The following is an 11976-nucleotide window of genomic DNA, read 5'->3' on the forward strand; positions in this document are numbered from 1 at the left end:
CCGTAGTGCACCTTTATAGTCACCCAGTTACGTTGTGACGTTTGATACACCCAAAGCACTCCTACGGTATTCGGGAGTTGCACAATCTCACGGTCGAAGGAAAAGACACTTGACATTAGAAAAGCTTTAGCATACGAACAACACGATCTAGTGCTATGCTTAGGATTGGGTCTTGTCCATCACATCATTCTCCCAATGATGTGATCCAGTTATCAATGACATCTAATGTCCATGATCAGGAAACCATGATCATCTATTGATCAACGAGCTAGCCAACTAGAGGCTTGATAGGGACACGTTGTGATCTATTTATTCACACATGTATTACTGTTTGCTGTTAATACAACTATAGCATGAACAATAGACGATTATCATGAACAAGGAAATATGATAATAACTATTTTATTGTTGCCTCTACGGCATATTTCCAACAGTCTCCCACTTGCACTAGAGTCAATAATCTAGTTCACATCACTATGTGATTGTAATGAATACAACACCCATACAGTTCTGGGGTTCTATCATGTCTTGCTTGTGAGAGAGGTATATAGTCAACGGGTCTGACGCTTTCAGATCCGTGTGTGCTTTACAAATCTCTACGTCATCCTATAAATGATACTACGCCCCATCTGGAACCATTCCAAATGATTGCTCCACTATACGAATCCGGTTTACTACTCATAGTCCTCTGAATCAGTGAAAAAGCTTGTATCGACGTAACTCCTTTACGATGAACTGTTTAATCACTTCCATAATTGATAAAAATTCCTTACTTCATTAGGTACTAAGGATAACTTTGACCGTTGTCCAGTGATCCATTCCTGGATCACTCTCGTACCCCATGACTGACTCATGGCAAGGCGCGCTTTAGGTGCGGTACACAGCATAACATACTTGTAGAGTCTACGGCTCATGCATAGGGTATGACATTCGTCCTTTCTCTTTCTTCTGCGATGGTCGGGCTTTGAGTCATACTCAAATTTACACCTTGCAACATAGCCAAGAACTCCTTCTTGCTGATCTATTTTGAACTCCTTCAAAACCTTGTGAAGGCATGCATTTCGCTGAAAGTTCCATTAAGTACTTTGATCTATCTTTATAGATCTTGATGCTCAACTCTCAAGTAGCTACATCTAGTCATCTTTGAAAAACTTTTTTCAAACAACCCTTTATGGTTTATAGAAATTCTACATTATTTCCGATCAACAGTATGTCAACCACACATATTCATCAGAAATTCTAAAGTGCTCCCACTCACCTTTTGGAAATAAAAGTGTTCAATAAACTTTGTATAGAACCAAAAAAACTTTGATCATCTCATCAAAGTGTATGTTCCAACTCCGAGATGCTTGCTCCACTCCATAGAAGGATCGCTGGAGCTTTGCATACTTGTTAGCACCCTCTAGGATCGACAAATCTTCTGGTTGTATCACATACAACCTTTCCTCAAGGAAACCGTCGAGGAAACAATATTTTGACATCCTATCTGCAATATATCGTAAATGATGCAGCAACTGCTAACATAATTTCAACACACTTTCGGCATCGCTACGAGTGACAAACTCTCATCGTAGTCAACTCTTTGAACTTTGTTGAAAACCCTTTTGCGACAAGTCGAGCTCCCTTAATGTTGACTTTTCACCATCATCGTCTGTCTTCTTTTTAAATATACATTCAGAGTTAATAGTCTTATGACCATTAAGTAGTTCTTCCAAAGTCTATACTTTGTTTTTCATACACGGATCCTTTCTCAGATCTCATGGCCTCCAGCCATTTGTCGGAATCCGGGCCCACCATTGATACGTCCATTTTGCATCATGCTTTCATGTTGATATTTATCGCTTTTTGGGCTGTTATTACACTTCACGGTACAATACTTATGCCTTTTCTCTCTTATTTTGCAAGGTTTACATGAAGAGGGAGAATGCCGGCAGCTGGAATTCTGGCCTGAAAAAGGAGCAAGTTGAGATACCTATTCCGCGCAACTCCAAAAGCCGTGAAAATCAACGAGGATTTTTTTGGGGATTTATAAAAAATACTGGGCCGAAGAAGTACGAGAGGGGCGCCAGCAGGAGGCCACAAGTCTGCTAGGCGCAGCCTCCCCCTGGCCTCGCCTAGGGGGCTTGTGGGCTCCCACTTGGCCCTCTCGCTCCCCCCTTTTGCTACAAGAAGGGTTTCGTTCCAGAAAAAATCAGGAGGAGGCTTTTCGGAGGATTCGTCGGCGCCACGAGGCGGAACTTGAGCAGAACCAATCTAGAGCTCCGGCAGGACGATCCTGCCGGGGAAACTTCCCTCCCGGAGGGGGAAATCGTCGCCATCGTCATCACCAACACTCCTCTCATCGGAGGGGACTCATCACCATCAACAGCTTCACCAGCACCATCTCATCTCCAAACCGTAGTTCATCTCTTGTAACCAATCTCCGTCTCGCAACTCCGATTGATACTTGTAAGGTTGCTAGTAGTGTTAATTACTCTTTGTTGTTGATGCTAGTTGGATTACTTGGTGGAAGATTATATGTTCAGATCTTTGATGCTACTCATTACCTCTCTGGTCATGAATATGATTATGCTTTGTGAGTAGTTACTTTTGTTCCTAAGGACATGGGATAAGTCATGCTATAAGTAGTCATGTGAATTTGGTATTCGTTCGATATTTTGATGTGTTGTATGTTGTTTTTCCTCTAGTGGTGTTATGTGAACGTCGACTACATAACACATCACCATTATTTGGGCCTAGAGGAAGGCATTGGGAAGTAGTAAGTAGATGATGGGTTGCTAGAGTGACAGAAGCTTAAACCCTAGTTTAAGCGTTGCTTCGTAAGGGGCTGATTTGGATCCACTAGTTTAATGCTATGGTTAGACTTTGTCTTAATTCTTCTTTCGTAGTTGCGGATGCTTGCGAGAGGGGTTAATCATAAGTGGGATGCTTGTCCAAGTAAGGGCAGTACCCAAGCACCGGTCCACCCACATATCAAACTATCAAAGTAACGAACGCGAATCATATGAACATGATGAAAACTAGCTTGACAGAAATTCCCATGTGTCCTCGGGAGCGTTTGACCTCCTATAAGACTTTGTCCAGGCTTGTCCCTTGCTACAAAACGGATTGGGCCACTTCGCTGCACCTTTGTTACTTTTGTTACTTGCTACTTTCTACGAATCATCTCACCACACAACTACTTGTTACCGATAATTTGAGTGCTTGCAGATATTACCTTGCTGAAAACCACTTGTCAGTTCCTTCTGCTCCTCGTTGGGTTCGACACTATTACTTATCGAAAGGACTATGGTAGATCCCCTATACTTGTGGGTCATCAAGACTCTTTTCTAGCGCCGTTGCTAGGGAGTGAAGCGCCTTTGGTAAGTGGAAATTTGTAAGGAAACATTTATATAGTGTGCTGAAATTTATTGTCACTTGTCACTATGGAAACTAATCCTTTGAGGGGCTTGTTCAGGGTATCTTCACCTCTAACGGAAGCACAAAGAGTTGCTCCTCAACTTGTTGCACCTACTGAAATATTTGTTATGAATTTCCTTCGAGTATGCTTGAGAAACTGCTGGCTAATCCTTTTACAGGAGATGGAACATCACATCCAGACTTGCATCTAATCTATGTAGATGAAGTTTGTGGTTTATTTAAGCTTGCAGGTTTGCCCGAGGATGAGGTCAAGAAGAAGGTCTTTCCCTTATCTTTGAGGGATAAGGCGCTGACATGGTATAGGCTATGTGATGATACTGGATCATGGAACTACAATCGGTTGAAATTGGAATTTCATCAAAAGTTTTGTCCTATGCATCTAGTACATCATGAACGGAATTATATTTATAATTTTTGGCCTCGTGACAGAGAAAGCATCGCTCAAGCTTGGGGGAGGCTTAAATCAATGTTATATTCATGCCCCAACCATGAGCTCCCGATAGAAATTATCATTCAGAACTTCTATGCTCGGCTTTCTCATGATGATCGCACCATGCTTGACACTTCTTGTACCGGTTCTTTTATGAAGAGAGATATTGACTTCAGATGGAATTTATTGGAAAGAATTAAACGCAACTCTGAAGATTGGGAGCTTGATGAAGGTAAGGAGTCAGGTATGAATTTCAAGTTTGATTGCGTTAAATCCTTTGTTGAAACAAATACTTTTTGTGATTTTAGCGCTAAGTATGGACTTGACTCTGAGATAGTAGCTTCATTGTGTGAATCATTTGCTGCTCATATTGATATCCCCAAAGAGAAGTGGTTTAAATATCATCCTCCCTTAGAAGTCAATGTAGTTAAAACCAATCTAGTTGAAGAGAAAGTCATTACCTATAATGATCCTCTTGTTCCCAGTGCTTACATTGAGAAACCACCTTTCCCTGTTAGGATAAAGGATCATTCTAAAGCTTCAACTGTGATACGTAGGGGCTACATTAGAATACCTACACCCCCTGAGCAAATTTGAGTTGAACCTAGCATTGCTATTATCAAACATCTCCTGTTCCTCAATGTTGATGGCCATGATATTCACTTCTGTGAAGATGCCGCTAGAATTGCTAAACCACATGCTAGAGACAAACATAGGCCTGTTGTTGGCACGCCTGTTGTTTTTGTTAAGATAGGAGATCATTGTTATCATGGTTTATGTGACGTGGGTGCTAGTGTTAGTGCAATACCTCAATCCTTATATGATGAAATTAAAGACGAGATTGCACCTGTCGAGATAGAGCCCATTGATGTCACTATTCAGCTTGCCAATAGGGATACTATCTGCCCTGTGGGAATTGTTAGGGATGTTGAAGTCTTGTGTGGTAAAACGAAGTATCCTGCTTATTTCCTCGTTCTTGCTACCACCCAAGATAGCTTTTGTCCCATCATATTTGGCAGACCTTTTTTCAATACCGTCAATGCTCATATTGACTGTGAGAAGCAAACTGTCACTATTGGCTTTGAAGGTGTGTCTCATGTGTTCAATTTCTCCAAGTTTGGTAGACAACCTCATGAAAAAGAGTTGCCTGGTAGGGATGAAACTAGTGCCCTAGCTTCTATTGTCGTGTGTCCTATTGATCCTTTAGAGAAATACTTGCTTGAGCATGAAAATGATATGCATATGGATGAAAGGGATGAGATAGATAGAGTTGTCTTAGAACAATATCCTATCCTTAAGAATAATTTTCCTGTTGAACTGCTTGGGGATCCACCCCCACCAAAGGGTGATCCTGTGTTCGAGGTTCAACAGTTGCCTGATACTCTTAAGTATGCTTATCTTGATGAAAAAGAGATATATCCTGTCATAATTAGTGCTAGCCTCTTAGAGCATGAAGAAAAGAAGTTACTAAAAACTCCGAGGAAGCACCTTGCTGTTATTGGATATACTCTTGATGATCTTAAGGGCATCAGTCCCACTCTATGGCCGCACAAGATTAAAACTGATCCCGATTCCAAACCAGTCGCTGATCATCAATGGAGATTAAATCCTAAGATGAAAGAGGTAGTAAGAAAAGAAATACTAAAGCTCCTGGAAGCAGGTATTATCTATCCTGTTGCTCATAGTGATTGGGTGAGTCCAATGCATTGCATCCCTAAGAAGGGAGGTATTACCGTTGTCCCTAATGATAAGGATGAATTGATCCCACAGAGGACTATTACTGGCTATAGGATGGTGATAGATTTTAGGAAATTGAATAAAGCCACTAGGAAAGATCATTACCCTTTTCCTTTTATCGACCAAATGCTAGAAAGACTTCCTAAACACACACACTTCTGCTTTCTAGATGGTTATTCTGGTTTCTCCCAAATACCTATTGCACAATCGGATCAGGAGAAAACCACTTTCACCTGCCCTTTCGGTACCTTTGCTTATAGACGTATGCCTTTTAGCTTATGTAATGCACCTGCTACCTTTCAAAGATGTATGATGGCTATATTCTCTGACTTTTGTGAAACGATTGTTGAGGTTTTCATGGATGACTTCTCCGTTTACGGGTCTTCTTTTGATGATTGCCTCAGCAACCTTGTTGGAGTCTTGTAGAGATGTAAATATACCAATCTTGTCTTGAATTGGGAGAAGTGCCACTTTATGGTTAATGAAGGCATCGTATTAGGACATTAAATTTCTGAAAGAGGTATTGAAGTCGATAAGGCTAAGGTTGATGCAATCGAAAAAATGCCATACCCCACATATATCAAAGGTATAAGAAATTTCCTTAGTCATGTTGGTTACTATAGGAGGTTCATTAAAGACTTCTCTAAGATTTCTAGGCCTCTTACCAATCTCTTGCAAAAGGATATTCATTTTGTCTTTGACGATGATTGTGAGGAAGCCTTTGAAATACTTAAGAAGGCCTTGATAACTGCACCTATTGTTCAACCACCTGATTGCAACTTACCTTTTGAAATCATGTGTGATGCTAGCAATTATGTTGTTGGTGCTGTCCTAGGGCAAAGAGTTGATAAGAAGTTGAATGTTATTCACTATGCTAGTAAAACTCTAGACAGTGCCCAAAGAAACTATGCCACTACGGAAAAGGAATTTTTAGCAGTCGTGTTTGCATGTGAAAAGTTCAGATCTTACATAGTTGATTCCAAAGTCACTATTCACACTGATCAGGCTGCTATTAAGTACCTCATGGAGAAGAAAGACGCTAAGCCTAGACTTATCAGATGGGTTCTCTTGCTACAAGAATTTGATTTGCACGTTGTCGACAGGAAGGGTGCTGATAACCCCGTAGTAGATAACTTGTCTAGGTTGGAGAATGTTCTTGATGACCCACAACCTATTGATGATAGCTTTCCTGATGAGCAATTGAATGTCATCAATACTTCACGTAGTGCACCGTGGTATGCTGATTATGCAAACTACATCGTTGCGAAATATATACCACCTAGTTTCACATACCAGCAAAAGAAGAAATTCTTCTTTAACTAGAGACATTACTTTTGGGATGATCCTCACCTTTATAAGGAAGGAGTAGATGGTGTTATTAGACGTTGTGTACCTGAACATGAATAGGGACAGATCCTATAGAAGTGTCACTCCGAGGCTACGGAGGACACCATGCGGGAGATAGACCTGCACACAAGGTATTGCACTCAGGTTTCTATTGGCCCACTCTCTTCAAGGATGCCCGTAAGTTTGTCTTGTCTTGCGACGAATGTCAAAGAATAGGTAATATCGGTAAACGTCAGGAAATGCCTATGAATTATTCACTTGTCATTGAACCATTTGATGTTTGGGGCTTTGATTATATGGGACCTTTTCCAAAATCCAACGGGTATACTCATATCCTAGTTGCTGTTGATTACGTTACTAAGTGGGTAGAAGCTATCCTAACTAGTAGTGCTGATCACAACACCTCTATCAGGATGCTTAAAGAAGATATTTTCCCTAGATTTGGAGTCCCTAGATATCTAATGACCAGCGGTGGTACACATTTCATTCATGGTACTTTCTGTAAAACGCTTGCTAAGTACGATGTCAACCATAGAATTGCGTCTCCCTATCACCCTCAGTCCAGTGGTCAAGTAGAGCTAAGCAATAGAGAGATTAAACTAATTCTGCAAAAGACTGTCAATAGGTCTAGAAAGAATTGGTCTAAGAAGCTCGATGATGCACTGTGGGCTTATAGAACTGCCTATAAGAATCCCATGGGCATGTCTCCGTACAAAATGGTGTACGGTAAAGCATGTCATTTACCTCTTGAGCTAGAGCATAAAGCTTATTGGGCAATCAAAGAGCTCAACTTTGATTTGAAACTTGCTGGTGAGAAGAGGTTATTTGATATTAGCTCGCTTGATGAATGGAGAGCTCAGGCATATGAAAATGCCAAGTTGTTCAAAGAAAAGGTTAAGAGGTGGCATGATAAAAGGATACAAAAACGTGAGTTCAATGTAGGTGATTATGTATTGCTATATAATTCTTGTTTAATATGTTTTGCAGGCAAGCTTCTCTCTAAATGGGAAGGTCCTTACATTGTTGAGGAAGTATATCGTTCCGGTGCTATTAAGATCAACAACACGGAAGGTAATTTTCTTAGAGTGGTAAATTGGCACAGAATCAAGCATTATATCTCAGGTACTCCCATAAATGTTGAAAGCAATATTATCAGTACCATAACCCCGGAAGAGTACCTAAGGGATATTTATCAGCCTGTTTCAGACTCCGAAAATGAAGAGGTATGTGATTCGGTAAGTAAACAGACTCCAAAACTTTTCCAGTAGGAATTTTTCTCCGTTTTGGAATTTTTGAAAAAAAAGAAAAATTTAAAGCAGTCCGGCAAGAGCACCAAGAGGCCACAAGCCTGCCAGGCGCGAGCCACCCCCCTGGCCGCACCTGGGGGGCTTGTGACCACCTCGTGTGCCTCCCGGACTACGTTTTCTTGCAGAGTACTCCTTCTGGTCTGGAAAAAATCATTATATATTCTCCCGGAAGGTCTGACCCTCGTATCACACAATTTTCCTCTGTTTTCGTTTCGAGCCTGTTTTCTGTCGCAGATTTAGAGCAAGATGCCACCTCAGGAATCTGTCGGGGAGAAAAATTTCCCTTAAGTCTATGAAGAAGTAGATGCTGATCTGAAAAGAGTGGAAGTCATGGAAGCCAAGGGCAAAACTAAGGAGAAGAATCAGGCGTGGGACGAAGTACAATCTGTCTTCAATAAGGAAGAAGTTGAAGAAGTGGATTTCCTCCAACCCTACCTCCACGTACTATCTCCATCCTTGATTGAACTCTTGAGGTTTTGTCAAACAACTCGTGCTCCCAATACTTATCTCACTCGTGAAGTTTTTTGCTGGAGAAACATATCATAGATCTCCAAGGTATAAATCAAAGATTGATGGCCCTCTTGGAATCAAAGGACAAAACAACTCCACCACCATCACCTACAAAGGAAGACAACTAAGCATGGGTATGGGCAATCCCCTTGGCTTCTGCCAAACTTGGGGGAGTTTCCCCGGTATCGTATCACCATCATATCTTTTGCCTTTACCTTTTCTTAGTTCGTTCCTTTTCGGTTTTATCTTTCTCTAGTAGAATAAAGGTCTTAGTGTTTTAGGCTTGAGTTTTGCTTTGTGTCACCCCCGATGTATTCGAGCTCGTGAGCCATATAATAAAGAGTGTCTTAGTTAAGGGCTTTGCCTCATGCCATGATCAAAAGAATGATAATAGAACAAAAGCATGAAAGATCATGTAATGATATTATGGGAAGTGATGGCTTCACATATAAAAAAGAATGTTGATTGAAACTTGTTGAGGGTAGACAAACGTAGACCTTGGTCATTGTTGTAATTAATAGGAAGTGATAAAGAAGGAGAGGTTCACATATAAATATATCATCTTTGACACCATCTATGATTGTGAACACTCACTAAACTATTGCATGCTTAGAAGTAGATGTTGGACAAAGAAGACAACATAATGAATTGTGTTTGCTTGGTTCTGAACAATGTTATATGATTAGAGATCCCTTAGCATGTGACAATTGCTTCCACCTCATATTAGCCAAACATCCCGCACCAAGTAGAGATACTACTTGTGCATCCATAAACCTTCAACCCAGTTTTGCCATGAGAGTCCACCATACCTACCTATGGATTGAATAAGATCCCTCAAGTAAGTTGTCATCGGTGCAAGCAATAAAAATTGCTCCCTAATATGTATGATCTATTAGTGTGTGGAAAATAAGCTTTGTACGAACCTGTAATGAGGAAGACATAAAAGTGACAGACTGCATAATAAAGTTTTTTATCACAGGAGGCAATATAAAGTGACGTTCCTCCGCACTAAGAGGACACCCATCCAAACCTCAAAAGCGCATGACAACCTTTGCTTCCCTCTGCGAAGGGCCTATCTTGTACCTTTACTTTTTGCCTTTAAAAGAGTCATGGTGATCTTCACCAATTCCTTATTTCGCCTTTATCTTGGCTAACGTCATATGCTAGGGAAATATCTATATTCATATGTCAACTTGGAGGTAAGTATTCATGAATTATTGTTGTTGACATTACCCTTGAGGTAAATGGTTGGGAGACGAAACTATAAGCCCCTATCTTTCTCTGTGTCCAGCTGAAACTTTGATCTCATGAGTACCACGTGAGTTCTAGCAATTGTAGCGGACAAAAGGATGGTTGAGTATGTGGATTTGCTTTACAAGCTCTTATTTGACTCTTTCTGATATTGTAATAAATTGCAATTGCTTCAATGACTAAAGGCTATCGGTTGTTAATTCTCGGTAAGGTTCTTGATCCATGCTTTACTTTGTGAAGGAATTGTCACTTTAGCATAAGAGGTGATATGATGGTATTGTTGTTCTGACAATGATCATGATGCGTGCATGTTCATATCTTGTTCTGTCGACACCTCTCTCTCTCTCTAAACATGTGGGCATATTTATTGATCTCGACTTTCGCTTCAGGACAAGCGAGGTCTAAGCTTGGGGGAGTTGATACGTCCATTTTGCATCATGCTTTCATGTTGATATTTATCACTTTTTGGGTTGTTATTACACTTCACGGTACAATACTTATGTCGTTTCTCTCTTATTTTGCAAGGTTTACATGAAGAGGGAGAATGCTGGCAGCTGGAATTCTGGCCTGAAAAAGGAGCAAGTTTGACATACCTATTCTGCGCAACTCCAAAGGCGTAGAAAATCAACGAGGATTTTTTTTGGGATTTATAAAAAATATTGGGCCGAAGAAGTACCAGAGGGGCGCTAGCAATAGGCCACAAGCCTGCTAGGCGCGGCCTCCCCCCTGGCCGCGCCTAGAGGGCTTGTGGGGTGCTACTTGGCCTTGTTGCTCCCCCTTTTGCTACAAGAAGGGTTTCGTTCCAGAAAAAATCAGGAGGAGGCTTTTCGGAGGATTCGCTGCCGCCACGAGGCGGAACTTGAGCAGAACCAATCTAGAGCTCCGGCAGGACGATTCTGCCGGGGAAACTTCCCTCCCGGAGGGGGAAATCGTCGCCATCGTCATCACCAACACTCCTCTCATCGAAGGGGACTCATCACCATCAACATCTTCATCAGCACCATCTCATCTCCAAACCCTAGTTCATCTCTTGTAACCAATCTCCGTCTCGCGACTCCGATTGGTACTTGTAAGGTTGCTAGTAGTGTTAATTACTCTTTGTAGTTGATGCTAGTCGGATTACTTGGTGGAAGATTATATGTTCAGATCTTTGATGCTACTCATTACCTTTGTGGTCATTAATATGATTATGCTTTGTGAGTAGTTACTTTTGTTCCTGAGGACATGGGATAAGTCATGCTATAAGTAGTCATGTGAATTTGGTATTCGTTCGATATTTTGATGTGTTGTATGTTGTTTTTCCTCTAGTGGTGTTATGTGAACGTCGACTACATAACACTTCACCATTATTTGGGCCTAGAGGAAGGCATTGGGAAGTAGTAAGTAGATGATGGGTTGCTAGAGTGACAGAAGCTTAAACCCTAGTTTATGTGTTGCTTCGTCAGGGGCTGATTTGGATCCACTAGTTTAATGCTATGGTTAGACTTTGTCTTAATTCGTCTTTCGTAGTTGCGGATGCTTGCGAGAGGGTTTAATCATAAGTGGGATGCTTGTCCAAGTCAGGGCAGTACCCAAGCGACGTGGTCCACCCACATATCAAACTATCAAAGTAACGAACGCGAATCATATGAACATGATAAAAACTAGCTTGACAAAAATTCCCATGTGTCCTCGGGAGCGTTTTACCTCCTATAAGACTTTGTCCAGGCTTGTCCCTCGCTACAAAAGGGATTGGGCCACTTTGCTGCACTGTTGTTACTTTTGTTACTTGCTACTTGCTATGAATCATCTCACCACACAACTACTTGTTACCGATAATTTCAGTGCTTGCAGATATTACCTTGCTGAAAACCACTTGTAAAATCCTTCTGCTCCTCGTTGGTTTTGACACTCTTACTTATCGAAAGGACTACGATAGATCCCCTATACTTGTGGGTCATCAACCATCGCTTCTCCATAGCTCGTAGGTTCATT

This window comes from Hordeum vulgare, chromosome 5H (assembly GCF_904849725.1).
Source record: "Hordeum vulgare subsp. vulgare chromosome 5H, MorexV3_pseudomolecules_assembly, whole genome shotgun sequence".
Lineage (NCBI taxonomy): Eukaryota > Viridiplantae > Streptophyta > Magnoliopsida > Poales > Poaceae > Hordeum > Hordeum vulgare.